We start from the raw sequence: 23,630 nt of genomic DNA on the forward strand, positions 1-23,630 counted from the left end.
GAAATCAATTAAAACAAATTTAATAATTATTAATACAAATTTTGTATTTGTATAAAGTGATAATTTCAAATATGAACATCAAACTTGCTTGAAATATTAATCAATAATGCAAGAGATAAATCGAATTGTTTCAGGCGACATAGTTTATTAGCAAAAAGGAAACCCCAAGATTATATCAGTAAAGAAAATAATTCAAGAAAATACATATATGTACGATATTTGCAGTACAGTTATTACATATACGAAGCATGACGGCGCTAGTGTACTCAACGGAAAATCATCTTAAAGCTGTCACAGCAATAAAAGATGGATCAACATCATATAATAATCGACCAACATAAAACGCCTTCGAATACTTTTGTAACATATCGATGGTGCAATATGCAATTAAAATTAAGTATATCGGCAACATCGTTCTTTTATAAATGGAAGCATTTTATTACTTTCATCTATTTATTTGGCATTAAATTTGATATTTAATTTTGATTAATACACGGGATGCGCCACAAGTCTGTAATATACACTCATACACGAAGATATTCTTTTCATAATTAAAATATACCTATTAAATTGGTTTTTGAAACGATGTGATATATGAATAAGTAAAAAGAATGTTTTAAAATAATATTAGAAAAATTGAGATATAATTCACCGATATGTATAGTATTTACAGTATATTTATTCAAAATGTAACAAAAGTATTCGAATGTGATGTGTAAAGACAATGAAAATAAGAAACATCATTTAATTAAGTGAATTAATAGTTTCAGTGTACTATTAAGCCATCTATGGCTGCTACATCCCTAAGACGATTCTCCACTGAACTCACTAGCGCCACCATGGCTCGTAATTTCAAAAAATCTACTACAAAATCATACACATGTAAAGTCATATACAATTGAATTGTTAATACTATTTATTAATATAATTATCATCCAACACTTTAATTTAAGGTAGCATTTCATCGTTAAAAGCAGTAAATATAAACACTGGAATATTTTCATACACGAATGTACAAATATACAACTAAAAGATGTCGAATCTACTATATACGTACAATCGGTAAGAGTTTAATTACAATATTAAATAAAAATAAAAAAACTTCATAATCCAGGTTTTTAATGAAATGACAATTTTTCAAGGCATCATAGACCATTCTTCAATCATACTTCGAGTTACGCGATACGAGAAAGTCAGAGGATCAGCAGCAAGCACGAAGAGAGGATGGAGGAAAGAAGAACGTCGGTTTCTTGCAAAATAACGAGCAACGTGTCCGAGGTCGAGGACCATCCGTCGAATCTCTGACGAAACTCTTTGTTTCTCGCGTTTTCATTCGAAATAGCAATTATCGTGCTTTCCAGTTCGACCGGGTAAAACAATCGAGCCTCTCTAGCCACATAAACCAACGAGTATGAGACGACCGGTCCTTAATCGGACAAGGAAAAACTGGTTCCGCGAGCGAAGAACCGGAGATCGGAACTGCGATGAACAAACTCAGGAAAGGAATAATACGAACGGACGTTTTGTCGCCCTGATATCGAGAAAGGTTAAATCGAAATCGACGAGCTACCTTCCTTCCTTTCTGGCCGGAATATAAATTACGACCGCAATCCTGCTGCTACGAGCTTTAACTCGACAAATGACATTTACGATTGATGTTGTATACGATTCAAATTGCTACGAGAACTCGTTCATTTCAGTTTCAGATGGGACGATTCGAAGACAATTTTGCACGAAGATTAATAAGAACGAGTTGGATGGATTACAAATAGACACTGAAGGGATTAATTGTTGTGATAGGAAATATAATTAATAATAATGATTTAATAATAGTAATTGGAATAAATAAGCAAACTAAATTGACAAATTAATGATACATAGGAAGATTAGAAAGTACATTTTTATTGGAGTTTACTTCAAATTGGTGTAATTTCTCAAGTAGACATGGAGAGGAACTTCTTGTTATATAAGATCCCGTATTAGGTATAGTGATTAGGTGTTTTATTTGTCAGAAGTTTGGTATAGAAATTTGGAAACCAAGATGAAAATATTCAAAGGAAAGAAAATTTGAATTTTTTGTAATAAAAAATTAATATATCTGTAATACTACAAATTTTTAAAAGGGTATATGCATGTGAAAATTATACAAAAAAATTATCAAATTTTTAATATCACAATATCCTTGCAACAGAAGTGTAATATGTGAAAGCAAAATATTACTATAAAAAGAAATTTCTGTTTTTGACAATAAATAGTAGAAGTGATTTACAGAAAATTATTTTTCTGGAATTATTTTCTGAATTCGTCATTGTTGATAAAAAAAGATTATGCAAATTTCTCTTACCAAATCTTTTCCTGGTACACATCATGCATATTATGTACTATGTTAGCCGTAAATATTTATTTTGTATATTTCTTAAAATAGCTATGAGACACGTAAAGAGTATATACTTGAAGAGCCCCACTGATATGTAGAATTAAGAAAGAATGTACGAAAACTGATTTCTAAATATAAGCAAACAGATAACGATTATAACAACGTATAATTTGGATGTTACATAACTATATGCATATCTATACCTTTTAAGTTTTACTTTGCTCCACTTATCGAAGAACGATTGTATTTTATTACTATGCTATTATTCTGGCACCAAACTAACATTTTATAACTTTAGGTTAAACTGAAAAATCGAAATCAATTTTAATTTCCTTTTTCCTTATGACTAAATAACATTTTAACTATAAAGGATTAATTAACAAACAATAAATTATAATCAATTTTACATAGAATGCAATTATAGTAAATTAAAAACGAATGTAAACATTTCCATTTATTTAATTACATATATCTATTAAGTGATATTAATAATATATTTTAAAAACGTAAAAAATTTGGAGTATTGTATCATTGAATTAATTATAAAAATTTATAACATAACATAATTTTCAATATAAAATAAATAATTTCTAAAATGAGATTAATTGTTTTCAATCATAGAATATATTAGTAAAATATTGACAGAATGTCTGTACACCATTACAACAATGCAACAATAATAAACTTTTAGACTATAATAACCTTGTAATAACCTAAAGCGTTTTGCATAGCAATAAAAGGATGATAAGGAAAATTCATGAGTACAGCAATTCATGATCCTGTAACTCGCTTTAGCGGTTCCGTACCGCGAACCGAAAAAGAAATGGAGAAAAATCGCATTGTTCACGAATGATGACACATCTGGACAAACGGAGGAGCGATTCAAGATCTAATCATAAGGAGACACGGATCAAACCGTCGCGATCGAGCGAACGGTCGGGTTAGTGAAACACTTGGAAAGGCGGCTCAAGGCTCGACTAGCCTTGGACGCGTTAGATTGCCTAATATTCAGGCTTCGAGCAATGCTGCGTGTCGCCGACATGGGGCAAAAATACACATGAAACAGTGCGGCACAATTCACGATGGTCTCACAAAGCTCGATTTTGTGCTCTGATAATAATGAGCTTCGATAGTTTAAGAGCTGTTACTTGTTATCATTGTAGAAGAATCTTCTGTTTTTGGACAACTGTGATGATAAAAGAAATTCTTCAAATTTCGACATCCATGATAAATACGAGAAGTATTAACACAGGTTTATTACCCAATCATTCTGGTACTTAATTTCTGTCATCCATTTTTTTGATATTAACCCTAATTAATTAAAATCATTTTATGAAATACAAACTTTATCTGATTAAATTTGTAAATTACCCATGTTTATAAAAATCGTGATAAAATTTACAATGCACAAATATTTTATAATTTAGTATCGTATAATATACTTTTATTATACATAAATTTGTATATATGTATTATATGTCAGTATTTGTATTTATATAAAAATTGTATAAATAAATAATATATTTTTACCCCAACGTTTCACGGAGCACAAATAGCATCATAGTGTAATATCCACATCATGGTTTCAGTGCACGTAAGAGTATATTTTAATCCAGCTTTCAATGTCTTTTGATCGATACTTGCAACAATTTGCCTATCTCACCGACTGTATCAATCTATTTAAAAAGCATAAAACTGAAGGGGTATCGAAAAATAAAAATAAATAAATAAATAAGTGAAAGTAAGACGTAATACCTTTCGTTTCCTTCCCATTTGAAAATTAACCTCACTTCAAATGCACGTGTCATCGTATTTTGTCGATTATTCTCGATCCTTTAATGCATTTTAGCAGATCACAAGTTTTGTCATTTCCTTCGAATCGATAAGACGTACAAAGATTAGTTTCAATACGCACACGATGAACAGTATCGACGAGGTTAGGATTTATTTAATAGATGAAATTTGTCACATGAATATAGAAACAGATGTTTGCACGTTGATGCAAGCCGTTTCACCTTCCACGGTGAAATAAATTTCCCCATGGGACGTTCGATTCTGATTAAGATTACTGCTCGCATATCACGAAGGTCGTAGTGCCCCAAGCAACATCGATAGCGTCCCGTTGCTTGCTCGGACGTCTCTAGGCGCACCTGCACGCATCGCAAACTATGTACATCGAAGCGTGTCAGACGTGTACGCAATGGCGTGCAGGTGCGTGGCCACTGTACAACCGTACTCGTTCGTAGAGACGCGACGTGCCGAACGATGAAAAGTAACATTAAGCCGCGTACGCACCACTGATCGTCGTGATCATGGCAATGAAAATGAGATCCAATTTAGGTCGGAGAATATCCAATAGATGGAACCTGCATAAAATCGCGTACCAGGATAAAACAGTGTGTCATATCTATTCATATGCTTCTAACCGCCAAAACGATGTTTCATTGTAACGAAGTGTGATTAATAGTGTTTCACGATTGTCTCAAAATATAGGTCTTAATAGGTTAATAAATTTATTTGATTTTTAAGTGGTTTGGTCTTGTTTTCATCTAACCGTGGAAGTGTTTTATGATCAATCAATAGGTAAGTTGAAATTAAATTGCCTTCGTGTTTAATTGTAGGCAAATGTATATGTATATATATTTAGGACATAACCATACTGAGTAAAATCAGTGATTGTACCCTAAACTATTAATGTTTAAATTAATGTATAATTTTTGTTTATGGTTGTTAGCAATGCGCTCGTAATTGTAGGAGAAACATTATTAGATAAGAGTAGAATTCTAAAAATACGAGAAAAATTATTATGAGTGAAATTAATAGAAAGGTAACCTAAATACAAATGGTCAAGTTCATAACGTAAAATCACATCTATACACTATTGTATTACTAGATATATTCTTACTCTCGTTAATTTAGATCAGGGCAATAACATGTAACGTAGTCTATACGATCTTGCTTATTTTATGGTATAAAATAAAGAGAAATTTTATTTTATTATTGAATCAGATATTATATTTGAATTTTTAAATTGTATCCTTGCTATTTAATAAATATAATTTCAATTATACAATTACTTTCATAAATTAAGAATTGTAAACTTTGAACATTAAATATGCAGTTTATTATTATTTGCTTATTGTCTGTATTATTTGCTCGTATTAATTACATTAAATTATGAATTTGTTGAAATGCAATAAAAAAATATAATCGTTTTATTATATTTATATATATATACTATACTTTTATCTTAGGAAGTATTTTCATTTTTCTAGAAAATTAGATATTTGTTGAATGATTTATTAAGTTATAAAAATAAGTGTCTGCATTGTCGTAAAATAAATTCATTGTGTTTGTGACGATTAGGGACTGCAGTCTTACATTACTAATTTGAAAAAAATTTGTAAGGTAAACATCTGAATTTTTCGAATAGCTGAATTACGATATAGTATTTTTTATGTTACGTGTATAAATTAATTTTTTATTTATTTTTTTAATTCTGATGTCAGCGACAGGAATGATACAATATCTACTAAATATGGAAGATACATTAATACTTTCCAATTTGATTCAATTAACTTTTTCTTGTGACTTGCAATATTTATGATAATATATAGAATAATGTTAATTAATTAGTATTAATAATTTGATCAATATCAAATATTGATAGTCTTTCCAGTTAATCATTGTATAATTTTCTTGTTGTTTTGATTTTAATATTTCAAAATATAAAACATATTTCCCGTAGAGAAAAATAAAACCGGAAGTTAATCGTGTACTTTATATACTCTTTTGCGCGGGAAAAAATGTATGACAAAATAAAAAAATTTTTTAATTTTAGTTAACCTTTCCAAATCGTAAAAAATTTGTATATAATGAAAATAAATTACAAATTTTACTTAAGAAAAGTAAATAATTAAATTATAATTTAAAAAGCAATTAATTTTTAATTAAAAAAATACAATCAGTTCGATGGGAATTTATATTTCACCCCATTCTCGAAACAACTTATTTTTAAAATTGCACATAATTTAGTAACATCGTAAATCTTTATTTTTATTGTCTTGATATTAATTGTAAAAATTATTTTAATGAGTTTTAATAAATGTTAATTTGCTTTAAGTCGTATATCACTTATTTAATCTACGCAACATGTTTTAGCTATTTAAAAATATATTTTATAAACTTATGTTAGCTTGTCTTTTACGTTATATTCACTTATGCTGATTTATTTTAATTTATTTAAAAAGCAGAAATTACGATACTACTAGAAATATCTTACCCAATGTTTCTGAAAATTTTACAGCCCCGTGTCTACAAATTAACAATTAAATTCATTCTTCGAATTCTGAATCTACAAATAATTTCTTATAAAACTATGCAAGCTTTTATACTGAAATTTATTTTGTTTTCTTCTTCTTCACAAATTGCAGTTTATCCGTTCAATTAATTTCACACTCCATTAAAATTATTTTTAATATAATTCAACACCTATATAAACAGAATGATATCGATACAGAGTAATGTAATATACAAATTTTTTTAATTACTTGATTAATTAATTAACATATTGATAACTACATATTGCAATATCTGTGTTACATTTACATTTTACATTTTCTTTCAAGTTCTCAAAGATTGAACGACATTTATTTACTTAAATTAATGTTAGGCCTTCTGGGTAAAGATATAAATTAGATAAAAATACTTAGAAACTAAGTTTCTAGATTAAACCCTACCTAACCAGTTTTATTTACATAAAATATTGTATAACAGCACGTGGGTCCTCATGAAACATTTTTTAACTCATTATCCGCGGATTTGTTTATTGAAAACGTACTCTGATCGTGCTAAGGGAAAACTGCAGTGACGGATTTGCTTGTCAGGCTGGCAGTAAAGAACTACAATCGGCGCCCTCTTCACTGGCTCTTGTGGAACTAGCTCATGCCTGGATATAAGATTGGTCGATTAGCCTGATGGTATCATTATCGTTTATTATTTAATTTTTAATTTGTTATTTATTATTTAATATGTAATTAATATCATTTATTATTTAATGTTTTTAATAATTATTTATCAATTTTTTTATTGGAAAAGAATTAACAAAGATGACAAGATCCAGTACTTATAAATTTAGTATATATAAGTACTTTTAACACGTATATATACTTTAATCAAAAAGGGTAAATGATCGTAACAAGAAAGTGAGATCGGTTAAAGCGGATCCGGATAATCGAGAGCCGTCTCTCGACTCTAATGTCTGAAGAATAACTATTGAATAACTAATGAATAACTATCATCTCTTTCGATATGAATAAATGTTACTAAAAGAATACCTAAAGGTATTGACAATAATGGTGACATATGATGAAACGAAGAAACGAATGATTCATTAGGTTTAAATTTACGTGCACTGTTTTTACATAACCGTGACAAGTTAACTCGCCATGAACACTGCAGAAGCATTCTTCAATGACCAGTTAACTCGTCATTTGCGATTAATGGATATGCACCATTGTATCAAACATTCAATGTACAATAAATCCCTAGGATTTAGTTATAAAATATCGTACATTGAAAATGTACCTTTTAGCTAGCCGTTATACGGGGTGTCTCCAAAAGTTATGTACAAACACGCAGCAAGTGATTTCTTATAAAAATATATGAAAAAATTAATTTAATGTGTATTGTAATATATATTAATATACATATAATGAAATTATTATGTAGATTTATATACGTAATATAAATTGAATATAAATTACAAAAATTATATTTATCCGATTATAATTGGATTCATAACAGTGAATATAATACTTATTATGTATAATGGTTATTATTAGAAATATTATTTTATTATTATTATTATTATTATTATTATTATTATTATTATTATATACTATATTATATAATATTAATATCTGTTTCTAGTTAGATCGTTATTCTTAATTTCATTTCTAGTTTTCCCAGTCTACAGTAGTATGCATACATATACATATACATACATATATTTTATCACATCCACGTAACGCTTTGTAAAAAATATTACCAATTAGGTTCAATGTTACTACAATTTATTCTTCGGGTCATATGATTGATATGCGCTAAAAGTTTTCGTAATTAAAATTGTTTCTAGAGTATGCAGCAGTTTGGCTAAAAGTTCAACCAAACAACTACTTACTTAGCACAAGCACATGAAATGATGAGTAATGTCTGTAAAGTTTTAGTGGCGAGCTGCTCCTGCTGTATGCAGTTTTGGGACACACTTGAGACAACATCAAATGTGACACTCCTGTTATCTAAATTCTAGGCCCTTGAAGAAAATTACTATCGTACAGAGTTAATGTATTCCTACGTTTGGAGATTTTGAGGTTAGAATATGTAAAACATTTATTTTGAAGAACGTGTCATTTTTATGTAAATGAGTATGGTACATAAATATTATTAGTAATTAAAATATATTTGTTTCTAAACAAGTTTTTTCAAATTTAACTTTTTATTAATTGATGATAATCAAATATTTGACAATTTTTCATTTTTGTTATTAAAATGTTTGCCCGGTACTTTTAATATGTACTTTTTACAATTGATATTGAATTTCTTTTCTAACAAATAATCATGCACACTTATGTTAAATAAACGGTACAAAAATAGGATATGGCATGCGATTTATTATTTTTTAAATTAATTTTTGATAAATAATTTTGACCCCAATTTTGTATGATGTTTATGAGTAATACTAATAAAATTTTTAACAGCAAGTGATTTGTTCAAAAATACTTCACCATCCTTTAATTTAATTTACATTCTGACGGTTAAGGTAATATATAATTGAATTACATACAATTTGTGAAACTCTCCAAATTGGGTTGTTCAAGTAACAGCTTCTCAATTAACTGAATAAAAATAACAAACAGAAACATGTTTTGCAGTATCATTTTTATACATATTCGGCTAAATAATATAGCTAAGTACAGTGTCTATATTGTTATAATTATAATTTAATAATTATACATTAAATATTTATTAACTATATTATTAAATAATTTACTCAATGGGAAATATTATGTTTATTATACATATTCTAACCATAAATATGTTATCAGATTGTTATTTATACTTACTGTGATAAACAAACATATAACAAAGATTGTCAGGTATAATGTTGACATATACAAATTTATGTATTGTATGTATTGTTGTAATTAATTGTAATATATTACAAACAACACTTAACTTTTTATAAAATGTACTTAAAATCTATGATACATCAAACCACCACTCTGAAATTTTTTTCTGGCAATGTGAAAAAATAGAGTAATCAAAAATTAATGATCAATTACTCACATAAAGACTAAATAAAAAACTGATGTAAAAATAATTAAATATAGCAGTAACTGCCAGCATTATGCAAATTAATACTAGATATATCTAAAAGCGAGTCTGGTTTAGGTTAGCTTGACCTTGAAATATAAACAATTCTTAAGTATCAATCGTTTTCTTGTTCGTTGAAAACAGCTGCCATTCGACATGATAGCAGCAATCGTTCACGATTTCCATATTGTCTACCCAAAGAAAAAAGTCACAGTTGGTTCACTTTCTAAGGCCGATGACTGTTTAACCGATCACCCATTACCAGCGTCGACATCGCGGCAGAAGGGTTTGCGAAACGTTGCTGCCACCTATACTTGTCTCTCCGTTGCCATAATACCTACAACATCGCGAGCAATAAGCGAACAATATTTACCTAATAATGGTGATTCATCTGCACAACCGTTCAGACGAAAGTATAAGATAACAGACTTTTTCGTCGACAAAGTAACAGAATAAAAGTTCTGAACGATACGTCGCCACTGACAAGTAACGCAAATATATTTTCAACCAAATGATCCGTCGCTTGTAGAACTGTTCCCCATAGCATGGTGGCCAGTTGATACGTGTCGTTAACACACTTTGCAAAAATGTACATGCTCGAAGATATTTCCCATTTTTCCAGAATTCGTGTCGAATAGTTATTTATCCACTCCTTTGAATGCATCCACTGAAAATAATTCACTTTAGGCACAAATTCAGGTTTTCTACTTGGTAATTCTAATATATAAACTTAACTATTGTACTTAATTTAAAATAAATGTTTTTATACTGACAAAATTGATGGTTTCTTTGTAGGAACTTGAAATGAACTATTTGTATAATCCAGGATATGTGCTTGTATCAGATAGTCATTCAAATTATGTTCCCATAATTAAGTGATTCATTTGATTCATAATTATTCATGGCAAGTTACTTTCCAGGCAGTCTATTTACTTGCAGACCACATAACAAGTTGAATAATAAACTACTTTGAATAGTTCTTAATATTCTTCCAAACTTATCTAAAGGATTACTAACAATGATTGAGTTCTATAAAAAATATTTAAACAAATGAATTATGGTAGTATCTGATATATTATATTCTTCCTGATGAATTAATTTAATTTATGTTATAATTAAATACCGAATAAATATTATTGATAACATTACACACCGATAATAATAATAATTTATTTGTTTATTTTAATTACATTAGACTCCTTAATTATTTATCTTTTATCAGTAATGGTAAAACATTAAACCACCGTAAATTCTTGCTTTTTGTAACACATGTATCCTGTTCCTATTCAGAAAGCTTATATAAATTTTCTACACGCGATACTTATAATTTATAAATAATTTATCAAACATTGCTTCTTGGACATTTAAAAATATACACCATTATTCTACAACGCAATTAAAACCGAATAATAATTTTATTAAAATTACAAATATTTATAAACTATTTACAGTTTAACATAAAATTACAAATTCATATTTATAAATCTACAGACCTGTCTTATCTATATATTTGTAAATAGTATCTGTGTATACTTTTAAAATTGCTTAGAAGATTAAATAATTTCTGATAAAACGAAAATTAGGTAACATCGTTACGTATAATAGGGAATGTGTATCCTCAGCATTTCTTCGAATCTCACGATCTCGTGACACCGGAAATACCGTAATGATTTTTGTAAAAAATTGTTTGCATTTATAAATAGTCATCGCACTTTTAAATATACGTATAAATGATTAACATTAGTCGAAATAGATGGCTGATAAGAATACCGTCTGGCAACACGTGCGCAGACACGCGCGTTACGTTTTCGTGCTCGTACACAGCTCAGTTATGACATAACCGTGTAATGCATGCGTTTAAAGGAGACCATCGAGGAGACGCAAGCTGTCTTACGGGGGAAAGCAGTGCTCACTTTCACCGGTTCGCAGGCTTTTACATTGTAAGACACGCGTGCACGGAACGCGTCTTTATGCCCGTTTCTTCGTACAGTCGAGTTTCGTTTTGCCACTTAATACAAGTATAATGCTCTTTTACTACGCTGTCAAACGTGGATCCGTGCTAATCTTACGTAATTCTAGTTGAAGACAGTCTTTGGAAATTTCCTTTTACTTCGAAATCTTTGAAACGTGCTTTAAGATACGCAACGATAAGCAATACATTTCTTCCGCAGTGAAATTGTACAATTGAGCATTTAATGCTCTTGCATAGCATAATCCTTTATCGTTTATCTGATTATTCTTTAATTCGGTTCCTCGTATTCCTTTCTCGTTACACTCACTTCTGCTTTCACCCTAACCTCCATATCATACGACTGAAATATTACAATATCGGTAATTAATCTTACTATTCGTGAATTGCATTACATGTATATTTGTAATATTACTTTAGTGCTTTAATTAATAAATATAAAAATACCTCGCATATTACCAGCGCAATTGCTATTTCAATATCTCTTTCTTCACCTTTATTATGTCATAGATGTTTATTACGAAAAACATAAAGGTATTCGAACTTGTTTGGAACCTAACCTCCGACACACACGTTTTCCACGTACGCGTGCCGATGTTCAAAAACTCCAATGAAACGACGAATTTTCCTTTGTAGAATGCCCGAATCGTTCGCACGCACAATTCGTTCGACAATTTTCACTTCTCCCGTGTTTTTTCCCCCTCCGACGGGAGCAAGTAAAAGCACGAGGCTAAGCGTGCGCTCCTTCATAAGATACCGTGTATCCTCGCTGCGATACGTAAAGTAAGGCGGGCACTTTCGAATTGCATAACCGCGGCCCGCGCCTTCATTCGGTTATGTCAGAAGAAAGCTGCCGAGAGCCTGCCTGGGAAATGTAGGTAGGCATACATACGTACACACGGCCATTACTGTCTGCCCGCTTCTCTTTAAACGTTATAAATAAACGTGCTAGCTTCTTACTTCACGATCTACCGGACCGAGGTCCGTCGGTAAATGAGACCACCGTTCACGTGCAGCGCCAAATCGCGAAGAATAAACTATCCGAGGATCGTTTGCCTTTTCTTTCGCGCGATCGGGAATTCGCTCGACTCAACGGATAATCCTCCCTCGACGTTCGGTTACGTAACGACCTCTGCAGACGCGGCAAACTGTCTTCATTTGCCGCGACAGCAGAACGTGCAACCGCGTTTCGATTAAACGCCGTCCAAATCAGTTTCTAATTGGCTACTTCTATCAACCCTTCGGTGGATATTAGACTTCTCGAAAATGTTTTTACTGAGCATATATAGATAAATATCTATTGTTTATTTATATATGAAATAGAATATTTTACTATACGTGTTTGTATAAATATATAAGATACGTACGACGTACAGTATATACGTACCGTGCTATAAAATTTATTCGAAACATTAAAGCAATTAATTCGAGATATTGAGTAAGAGCTTCGTGTTATGTAGGTATATGAAAGAAAAAGAACACGAACACTGGTTGATTAATTCACATACACGAAGAGCTGTGATTTCAGGCGTGAATTTAAAAATTTATCGATGAATTAATTTAAAATTGCTATTAGTAAATTTTAATAACGTAATCCTTGTATTTCTTTTTTCTTTTTTTTTTTTAACAATCACACTATAGGATATTATCGTATCTGGGATAATACTAAAAGTAGATATGTGTGTAGAACAAATTTGAAATCTATTTGTAAATATTAAAAAGTGGGTCATTTGAAGCTCATGAATTTTTTTTAATGGAACCGTGTGTCAATAAAATTATTATCAATTGCTATTACTATTATTTTCATTATTGTTAATATCGTTTAACTGAAATGTTTAAAACAATATAGTATATGTAATAAAAAGGGAATTCCAAGATTATGTCAATAAAATTAAAAAATAATTTAACATTTACGATATTTATTATATATTTATTGCAGATGCAAACCGTGGTAGCGCTAGTGAGTTAAATGGACCGTCGTCTTAAGGCTGTCATACGCAACAAAAGATGAAACAACGTTATATTCTAACCTCTTATTTCTTAATTAACGGTACTTTTGACTTTATATACATTAATATACATTACATTGACTTAATATATATTACCTATGCAATATTTTAAATTTACCAATGATACACGTTCGTAATAAATATATTCTAAATACGATATATTATTTTCTAATTTTACTGATGTCACCTCAAAACTTTTTCCTTATTGTATATATCGTTATAATTTCAAATATTTCACCTTTGCACTCATACATCATATTTTAGGAACACATGTAAACATTCGATTACTATCGTGTATAACTGTACGTATAGTCTACAGGGAATTAAAACTCTCATTAGAACGTATATATATAACCGGTTAAAATCTAAGGAGGTAAGTAAATCGTATTATATCCTTTGCACTCAATGTAAATTTTTTTCTTATACACTTTGCTTCACTGAAAAATAAAATAAAATGAAACAGTGTTATAAAATATACTTAAAATGTTCTAACCTCAAATACCTGTTTCCTCAATTCAATCGAGATCCATAATATATGTACGTCAAATATGTAAAGCTATAGATTAGTCGCCTTCTCTATTATAATAAAATAAATATTATACTTGCAATGCTTCTAACCTCAAATACCTGTTTACTCGATTTAATGGAGATCTATAATATATGTGAAATGCGTAAAGTTGTATGTTAGTCGCTTTTAATTTATAACCGAATGAGAAGGTTTGAATTCTAAATATCATTCGAAATGTTTGTTTCAATTTCAGACATTCGATTTCCAAGATAGTTGCAAGGGTCACCGATAGAGTTTATCTTGGGGGCAATTAACAACACGCGGAAACAGCGCTGTCCCTTCCGCAACGTTAAGCTAACACGCTCGGGCAGCTACGCGAATTTGTAATATCGTTGAAGTGCCTAACCACGCCGAGATAAAGAAACGTTATGTTGAATGGATTACTATGTTCTATTAGTAATTTTATTTGCCGCTCCGTGCGAACTCTGTTGCAGCAACGTGACATGTATTTAATGTTACAGAGATAAAATTGATTTAAATATCCCCTCACGCATTTTAAATGGTAAGAAATAGGTTATGTACATACAAAGTTCTCTTAAATTGGTACCCTGGTGTATTTAAAATGTACTTTAGTAGTTTCTCGATCTGTCAGTGTAAATTTAACCGTGGGATTATTTCATTCGTTCCTACGATATTTACAATACTTTTTCACTGCAACTACTTTCTCGTTCAATCTCAAATATTGTTAACACGTAGTTTTATTTTCACATGAAACATTATCACGATTTTAAACGTGAAAACAACATTGAAGATAATAAAAATGTATTGAATTCTCTAAGATATTAATAACAGATTTATATTTTTAAACAATCAGATTTATGATATATTTGAGAAATAACTTGGACATAACCTTAAACCTAACTAACATCATAATCAAAGTAAGCTGCACCAAATTTTGTGTAAACACACAGAAATTAAATAAAAATTAATTTATTTTAATAAAATTAATAAAATTAATTAAACAATTAATAAATAAAATTAATTAATTTTATTTAACTAAATTAATTTAGTAATACGTTATGAAATAGTCATATTTTTTCATTCAATATTAATTTATTAGGATATCTAACAAATGCTAGAAAATTAGATATAATATGTGTATTTATTTAAATATTGTGTATATAATTTATATATAATTTTTATATATTAAATAATATAAATTATTTTATATCTGTATATAATTTTTATCATGGAATAATAAAAGCAACCACGACGTGGCTTTTTATGAAAAAAATAAATATATATATATAATACAATTCGCCTATTTTCTGCTTGTAAATACTAGTAAAGTACTTGTAATTAGAAAAATAACATTTTTCCACTAAAATTTTTCTCCAATCTTACCCCACGTTTAATTTTGTTAAATACAGTGAAACTAAGTAAACTTTCAAATTCAATTTTCTCAAAATCCGAGACAAAGACGAAAAAGCTCCATTTTACAATTTTTCTCAATTTTTTCACAGGAAATCGCATCAGGCCAAACTGAATAATATAATTTTCTCAAAAACGGAATTAAAAATGAAAAAGCTCAATTTTCCATATTTCTTTAATTTTTTTCACACGGAATCATATCAGGAATCGCAAAACTCCAGTTTACATATTTTTCTCAATTATTTCATAGGGAATCGTATCAGACCAAACTGAATAATACGATTTTCTCAAAGACTAAGTTAAAAACGAAAAAGCTCCATTTTGCCACATTTCTGATTTTTTTTCACAAGGAATTACATGAGGCACATGATAATATGCATATTATTATGCGGAACTTCTCGCGAGGTTCAAGTAGGAACATAAGATTATAAGCGAGATTAAAAATAATTGACTAGGAAAATGCGAATATTCTAAATAATACATAGAAATGGTGTATTTCAGTGCATATCACGGAGAGATCGGATTAAACTTGCAAATGAGCGACAGCGCGCGTAGGGGAAGCCCCGGCAGAAGAGGGAACGGCGAAAGGGAGAGGGTAGCAGCGTCTCAAGGTAAGACGAGCACCTGAACCTCGATTGGATCCGGGTACCTGTTTGCTCCAAACACAATTAACCCCCCACAGAGGGGCGTAGCTCCTCTTTTTGTCCAGCTTACGGGGAATTGTCATCGTGAAACGGTCCCACGTCAGTGCCACGCGTCTGACCTGATTTACAACCGATTTGCATTTCATTTCCAACCTTTTCACCCCCTGACACGGGACCCCCCAAGACTACCTCTATTTTCACCAATGCGATCCGTTACACAGTACGAAGTGGCTTAAGCACGGGAGTCGAGGATGGAGGGTCTTCCTCTTGCTAACGAGCTTTTCGGAAAAGAAGGTCAGTAACGTCAATATTCCTTGAAAATTTTCAGAAACCCGGCAGGAATTTGTGTGCATACCTTGCAGTGTCACATTTACTGTTTTGGTACCTTCAGGACTGAGTTTGGACTACAATTCTTATGGAGTTATGAGCTGAGCAACCATTGGAAAGGAGTAGCAGAGGAGACTAGGGCTGTATTCAGTTTTTGACTTTTTGATCATTTTTGCATTTGGTTTAATTGTTTAATTAAATGATCAAGGTGGATTTAAGAACACTATGATAATGATTAAGGTATACTAGTAGTTCTTGTAATTTTATGTAGGGGTTGAGTATTATTTTTTGACGAGTAAAATATGAATTATAATTCATAATGGATTTGTAGCCCAGGTAAATTTGAACAAAATAAGGATGATTTTATTGATAAATAAAATAACTATTTGAGCTCTTATGACAGCAACAAAATTTGCGACGAAAGTTGACTGAAATCAGTATCATTAATTTGGAATATTTAATATTCGTTATAAAATTTGTAAAATATGTATATTGTTTATACTTGTTAGCTTTTCTAGTGTAAGTAACATAACTGGAACAGAGAGGAAACTAGTACCCTAATTCCAATGATGGGTGTCCTTCAAATTTTAGAAGTAAGAATATTTTATTTTTTAAAATTAAAAATCCAAATGATAATCTCCTTTTTAGAGTATTATGCAAATTACAGAAACATTTAGATATGAAGTTTAAAATTTATAATACGTGACAAATTATTTACATTACTGTACTTGAAAAAATCGTTATAGCCCTTATTTCAAATTATAATATTTATATAAGTACTCTAGATTAACATATATAACTACTTTAGATTAACATAATAATAAATTAATATATATAAGTATTCTATATTACCATAATAATTTTATGAGAGTTAATGTATTAAGTAAAATCATGTTATATTACACATACACAGCCACGCACACACATGCATACCATAAAGTAATACAAGAATAGATACTTTGTTTAAAAAGATAGCATACAAAATTTTATATTTTGAAAATTTATGTGACGGTCTAATCAACCTATATTAACTGTGGTTTTAGTGTATTATATTTTGGAGGAGCTATTTGCTCATAGTTTGTTTCATTTACGAGTCATTGACACTAAAACTACCGACTTATGACTAGCTAACATAGTCCTACTTAATGAGTAGTTACACTATACGCAAATAATAGTAATTGTAGTGGTGTGATGAAGGTAAGTGGATTATATATAATCAGGTTTCTATCTAAATAGAAATGAATAATATTGTCAAAATCAACTGCATATTTTCAATAATTACACAAACAAAATATCTGATAACAGTCATTTTAACCTATTTAGTAGTACTTGTATTAAGAAAAATGGTCTAAGTATCATTTTCTTTACGACTGGTGTGAACATAACCTAAAAATTAGTCATCGACTGAAATAAATTATTGGAGCTACAAGGTGTAATAATAAAGGATAATTAACTGCACATGCGAAACAGAGATTACTCAACAGTAATAAAATAAAGGCGATTGTCGTTTAAAATCATTATCAAGTCACTTTCAATAGTCCACGATAACGATGTAAAATTAGTATAGTATTTACCTTATCATTATCATTCGCGAGGAGTCATTACTTTTTTTTATCAAAAATACATTCTATCTTGCGCATGTTATTAATATTATAACAATTATAACAATTGCATTTCTGTTATCGAATTTATCTTTGAGCACTTGGAATTCTCATCTAAAAAGTACCATCTTAGTTCCTAATCTATCATTAGATATGGTTTATGGTTCATCATTAAATTTGAGTTAAGTTTAGGTTAAGTTACGAATATTTAAATTGAAATATCTCTTACTTTATTGGACTTTTTCACAAGAATGACACACTTTTATGGAAAATGGAGTGCTGAATACAGTGATACATTTAAAAAACCAAAGTTAACCTTCATATAATATAATTATACCATTTTATGGCCCCCCTCGAAATCATTCCTTTCTTATTTGAAACGTTTTTTCATGCAGTGAGTAGCTTATGAATAATTAGCATTTATTGATTAAAATTGACCACATTATATAAATAGGGTGTACATATGTCAAGCTTTAAAAGATATACATATGTTATGTAAATAGGATAAGCAACAATGTGTTTCTCGATAACTTTTGTTATATTAAAAGACAGGTGAATTAAATAACATAATATGCTATATATATTGAACGTAAAACCAAAAACTTGTATGAAGTTTTCTTTATTATCAGTTGTGACTCGTTTAATTTATTTGGCGATTTGTAGTAAAAAATACACATGGAAATTTATTTGATTGATACAAATTTGTTAAAGAGCATTGCAAATAACTTTTAAGATAGGGAACTGAAGTCCTGCTACAAACTTACACTCATTTGTGCAATATTTCATTTATATCTTTTTTCTAATAACATTTCTTTTTAATTGTTTCACGCATAGTTACAATACTACTGAATATTTTTCTTATCTGTACCCTCTAATTTGTATTATATTCAAAGTTTGTAATAGATATAATATAATAGATACAATATATTGAATAAGAACATTTTTAATTTACAGAGTGTAATAGTATGTAATAACAAAAGTAACTTTTTTAAGTTACAGAAAGATGTCTATACTTATTTTAAATAACCTTACAATAATTGAAATATGTTACAATATTTATTTAATTTAAAAAATATACAAATGTACATGTAAAATATGCTATTAAATATAGTAGTATTACAATATAATATAATATAGTGCATTTAGAAAATACTTATTAAATATAGTATCAAGTATAAAATATAATATATAATATACAAAATCATTGAAATAAAATAATGAATATAATGTCATATAAGATATAAAATACATAAACATTAAATTAAACAATTAATCGAGTCATTCGTTTTCCATGAAATAAACAATACAAATTTATTTAAAATATGAAAAGTTAAATAAAGATCAAGCGTTTTGGTGTTAAAATTTAGAAAATCCCAAATATTGAGTAGCCCGTAAATTCTCTTAATATCCAAACTAACCCTAATTTCAATTTCACTATCATTAAACCATTTACATTTCAGACATTATGCTGATAGCCGCGAAAACTATTACTATACCATCTTCCTCAAAAAGTCCCTACAATTTATACCTGGCATAAATTAAACCACGACCAAGCGTGCCTGTGAGGAGTGAAAAAAGGGGGCCTGTCCCTTGACGTCATTCATTGGGGGATCTGAACGGTTGGCTAGAGCATCGAGAAGTGTCGAGGAGTATCACTGGCCGAGGGAGAGACACGAGGTGCGGGCCGCGTGGCCGTGCAAATGCGTGCTCACGATTGTCACGGAAATAGGTCGCCGGTGTGACGCCGTTGGAAGAAAGGAAAAAAAGGAATCGTGCTAGCCACTTTCCTTCTCATTCGCCGTGGAAGGTGTCGCGAACTGTGTACACGCAGCAGCGACGTTTACCTGCCCCGGGCATAAGTGCTCGCTCGAGCGGTTTTAAAGCAGCAACGTTCGACTTCCTTGACTCCTTGTGCGTTCCACGCTGCTGTTACCGCTGCCTGCTATCCGATGTTTGCTGGTTTATTCTCGGCTACCAACTGAACTTGATAATTAGACAAATTGAAAGACATCCGCTTCGAAAACTTTCGAATGCCTGTTCCACGTTGATCGGAACTCGAGCATCGCACTTTCGAAGAGGGAAATGATAGCGAATATCAATTGGCCCCTGAAATGCAAAGATAAACGTTATGAAGGCGAATAGAAAGCGTGACAAATCAACGTAATTCATTGCAAAAAGTGTTAAGCTAATACAGTGTTAAGTTAGTGTAGGTTATTATTGAAGCGAATTTATAGGCCAACTTGAAGTGTTTCTGAATTATGCATTCTTAATAATAACTTGTTTTCGATTAATAGAACGCTTTGATGTTTTACGTTGAGCAAAATAGTTGCTTATGTAATTCGAAATTATAAATTACATTGATTTTTTTTTAATGAAATTTAATTTTTTTTCTAATTTCTATATTTTTACAGTTCTTGGATATTTCAATAATTATTGGATTCTTGAGTTATACTGATAAAAATGTGGGATTTAGCATTTATTGTTAATTATTTCAAAATTTTATAAAAATTGAATGTAATTATAATAATGAAAAAACCTAATCTTGTAACATATTTCCTGTATTATATTATTCTCGTGTTAATCTTAATCTGCCAAAATAGCTCTGTAACATTTTTGTATTTACACTCTATCATTAAGACCGTATAAAAGAATCATCGTATAATATTAACCTTGTTCAAAAAGATGAAGTTGATATCAGAAAGAATTATGAATAATAGTAATTAATATTTTTCCTCCAGCAGACTCTTCCAACATTCGATACACCATAATCAATTATAAACTTTTCAAATTGTTCAAGGTATAAATGATCCATAATTTTTAATTGTTAAATAACACCTTTTTATTTAAAGTTAAAAACTCTCATCAAACCTTCAACTGTCATTTCTGAAACAAGAAATATATTCAATCGATACATAATTGCCCAAATAATTTAATATCCTAATTTAATCATTTCCAAGTCAAACATTCGTAGAAATAACGAAACATTTTATCTTATCTACAATTACCCAGCAGCAAAGCGTAAACATAGTAAGAAATGTTCAAACGCGTCCCAAGGAAAACGTACGACGCGATCCATGGAGCAGGGACAAGAGGTCAAATTTCAAAGTTATAAACCTAAGGGGCGATCGAGATCCTCAAGCCAGTGCGTTTCGTATGCAGAAATATACGCGAGTTCGAGACATAAATAAGATCGTCGTAATGCTGATTGTCGTCGTGGGGACAAATAAAAGTGCGTGAGAGACTATCGCGCACTGGCAGGAACTGGGTCAGAGTGCTGGAAGCGTCGATGTCGAAAAGAATCGAGGACGAAATGGGTCAGCGCCGGAAACGATGTCGAAACGAATCGCTCGTCTAGCCGCGCTTTCTTCATGACCTTCCTCTTAGTCTATAAATAAGCGTACGTGTATAGGTGTAGCCGCGTGTACACGCTGCTAGAAAGACACGGTGCGTGCGAGCTTACGAGCGCGTATCGTTTGTGCAACAATTGTTCCAAGCGAAATATAGGTCGGCGCCGAACGGTAGTCTAGGTACTTTCGACTCGGCACAGCCGTTAACAAACCATCGCTCGACGATGAGCCAAAATTCGATCACGGCCTCCGTGGATTTCTTCCAACCTCTTCCTAATACGAACCGTAGCTTCGTTGTCCCTTTCGTTCTAAATAAAGCTCCAATGCTTACGCTAATAACGTTATGTCAGTCGATGACGGCACACGATTTTCTTCTTTCACGTTTTCGAATCTTTTGTTCCTCGTCCCTACAAAAGGACAATCGAAATTACTACGTGCATCGTTAACATGAGAATCGCTTCTCATGGGTTTAATTTTGTGGGTTCAATATTTAGTTAATATCGGTTACATGCTTGGCATTTGGAACTACTTTTCCTCTGGAACCACTTTTCTGGTCATGTTAGGTTGTAACTGTACGTTCGATCACTTCCTTTTTTCCTCTCGATTAATACAGCCTTTTAGCACAGCTTACGTTTCTATACAAATTTTAATGTAAGTATAAATTAATTGAGCATATCTTGTAGCAAATTTTTAAATGATAATACCTCGAGCGTGTCGTAAAAGTATATATCCAGACGTAAATTAGTAATCAAGATTATCATCGATCGTGTCATTGAAAGACAGCTTATCTGTTTATTATTGTTTTCGAGACCTCATCCCATTCCTTTATCCGTAACGACGTATTTCTCCATTTTCTTTTCTTTCTTGATTGTACAGTTAATTTGATCTTTTCCGTATTACATATATTCCAATTAAATTCGATCGCATAGGACATGTTATTATAGGTTATGTGTACTCTCAATTTCCTGGTATGGATATCTGTAAAATGTAACGTGGTAGACAGTATGGCGGTGACACATTCGCAAACGTATTATTAACTCACGTCGTATATAATTTTTCAATTCGTCTCCATTCTTTTTCATTCGTTTATATCCTTATTTGCAAGGAATAACGTTACACAACGCGCACGGATGATATTATTAGTGACTCGTCTGGATGATTGCTCGGCAGCTGCTTCTGCCAAATGGTCAAACGGTCTAGGCGCTTTCTTCCCGACCTTCCTCGTCTATAAATACACGTATGAGCTTACGCGACTACGTTTATGCAATTGTCGTCGTAAAATAGGTCAAGCTATCGTGGATAAGGCTGTTTTATTTTATCACCAATGCCGTTTAACTATCCTCAGATTTTTCTTCCTGTTTACAAATGGCTCGACACGAACGAATGTCAACAGATTGTTTCCCCCTCTCTCGCTTTTCTACGCAACTTTGTGGCGTTTATCTTAGGCGCCGAGCGCGCTGCGATTAAATTTCGTCCTCGAGTTTTTACCCACCCGGAAGATCACCGCTCACTACTTTTACCGGCCATCGATAACAAGATACTCCTATTAGACCATATCGTATATATATACCAGAAGCACGTGACTCCCACTCCCTCCACTTGTTGGAGAATCGAACATTCACGAACGCATTTCCTGGTCGAAGGAACGCGTGTTAAACGCAGAAGGATCTGTAGCGAGTTTTCAAAACAAATAATCACGGCGTGCAACCCGCGTTGGCTATATCTAAAGCGAAGCCACTTGAAACGCACGGGAAAAGTTATCGCGAGGAGTTGAAGGCAGCTGGTGAGCGCGTATATATGTGTGTACACGAGAGATCGGTTGTAAATAGGTCAGAGGCCAGTGACGTCGCCGAGAAAAATTCGGGTCACCGGAGGCTTTCTTCATGGCCTTCCACCTTCCTTGACTTCTCTCTGCTACTTCGTTTTCGGCTGCTCACCTATAAATAGCTGACGACGACTCGCCGCAACGTTACGTACGGACCCGTGTCGAATGCGTGTACAGAGAGACACACGCATCGCAACGCACCGCCACGCGATTATGCC

At 31.3% G+C, this 23,630-nt stretch overlaps 1 long non-coding RNA gene across 1 annotated transcript; it reads right to left on the reverse strand.

The window, feature by feature from the left end:
• Positions 1-21,373: 21,373 nt before the first annotated feature.
• On the reverse strand, positions 21,374-22,421 carry LOC108549545 (uncharacterized). Its single transcript, XR_001890338.1, has 3 exons — positions 22,292-22,421; positions 22,096-22,222; positions 21,374-21,994 (listed from the first exon to the last, which is right to left on the reverse strand). It is a non-coding gene; the product is annotated as an uncharacterized LOC108549545 (long non-coding RNA).
• Between the last annotated feature and the right edge of the window lie 1,209 nt (positions 22,422-23,630).

This window comes from Eufriesea mexicana, unplaced genomic scaffold, assembly GCF_001483705.2.
Source record: "Eufriesea mexicana isolate 0111107269 unplaced genomic scaffold, ASM148370v2 scaffold2087, whole genome shotgun sequence".
In the NCBI taxonomy this organism is placed as follows: Eukaryota; Metazoa; Arthropoda; class Insecta; order Hymenoptera; family Apidae; genus Eufriesea; species Eufriesea mexicana.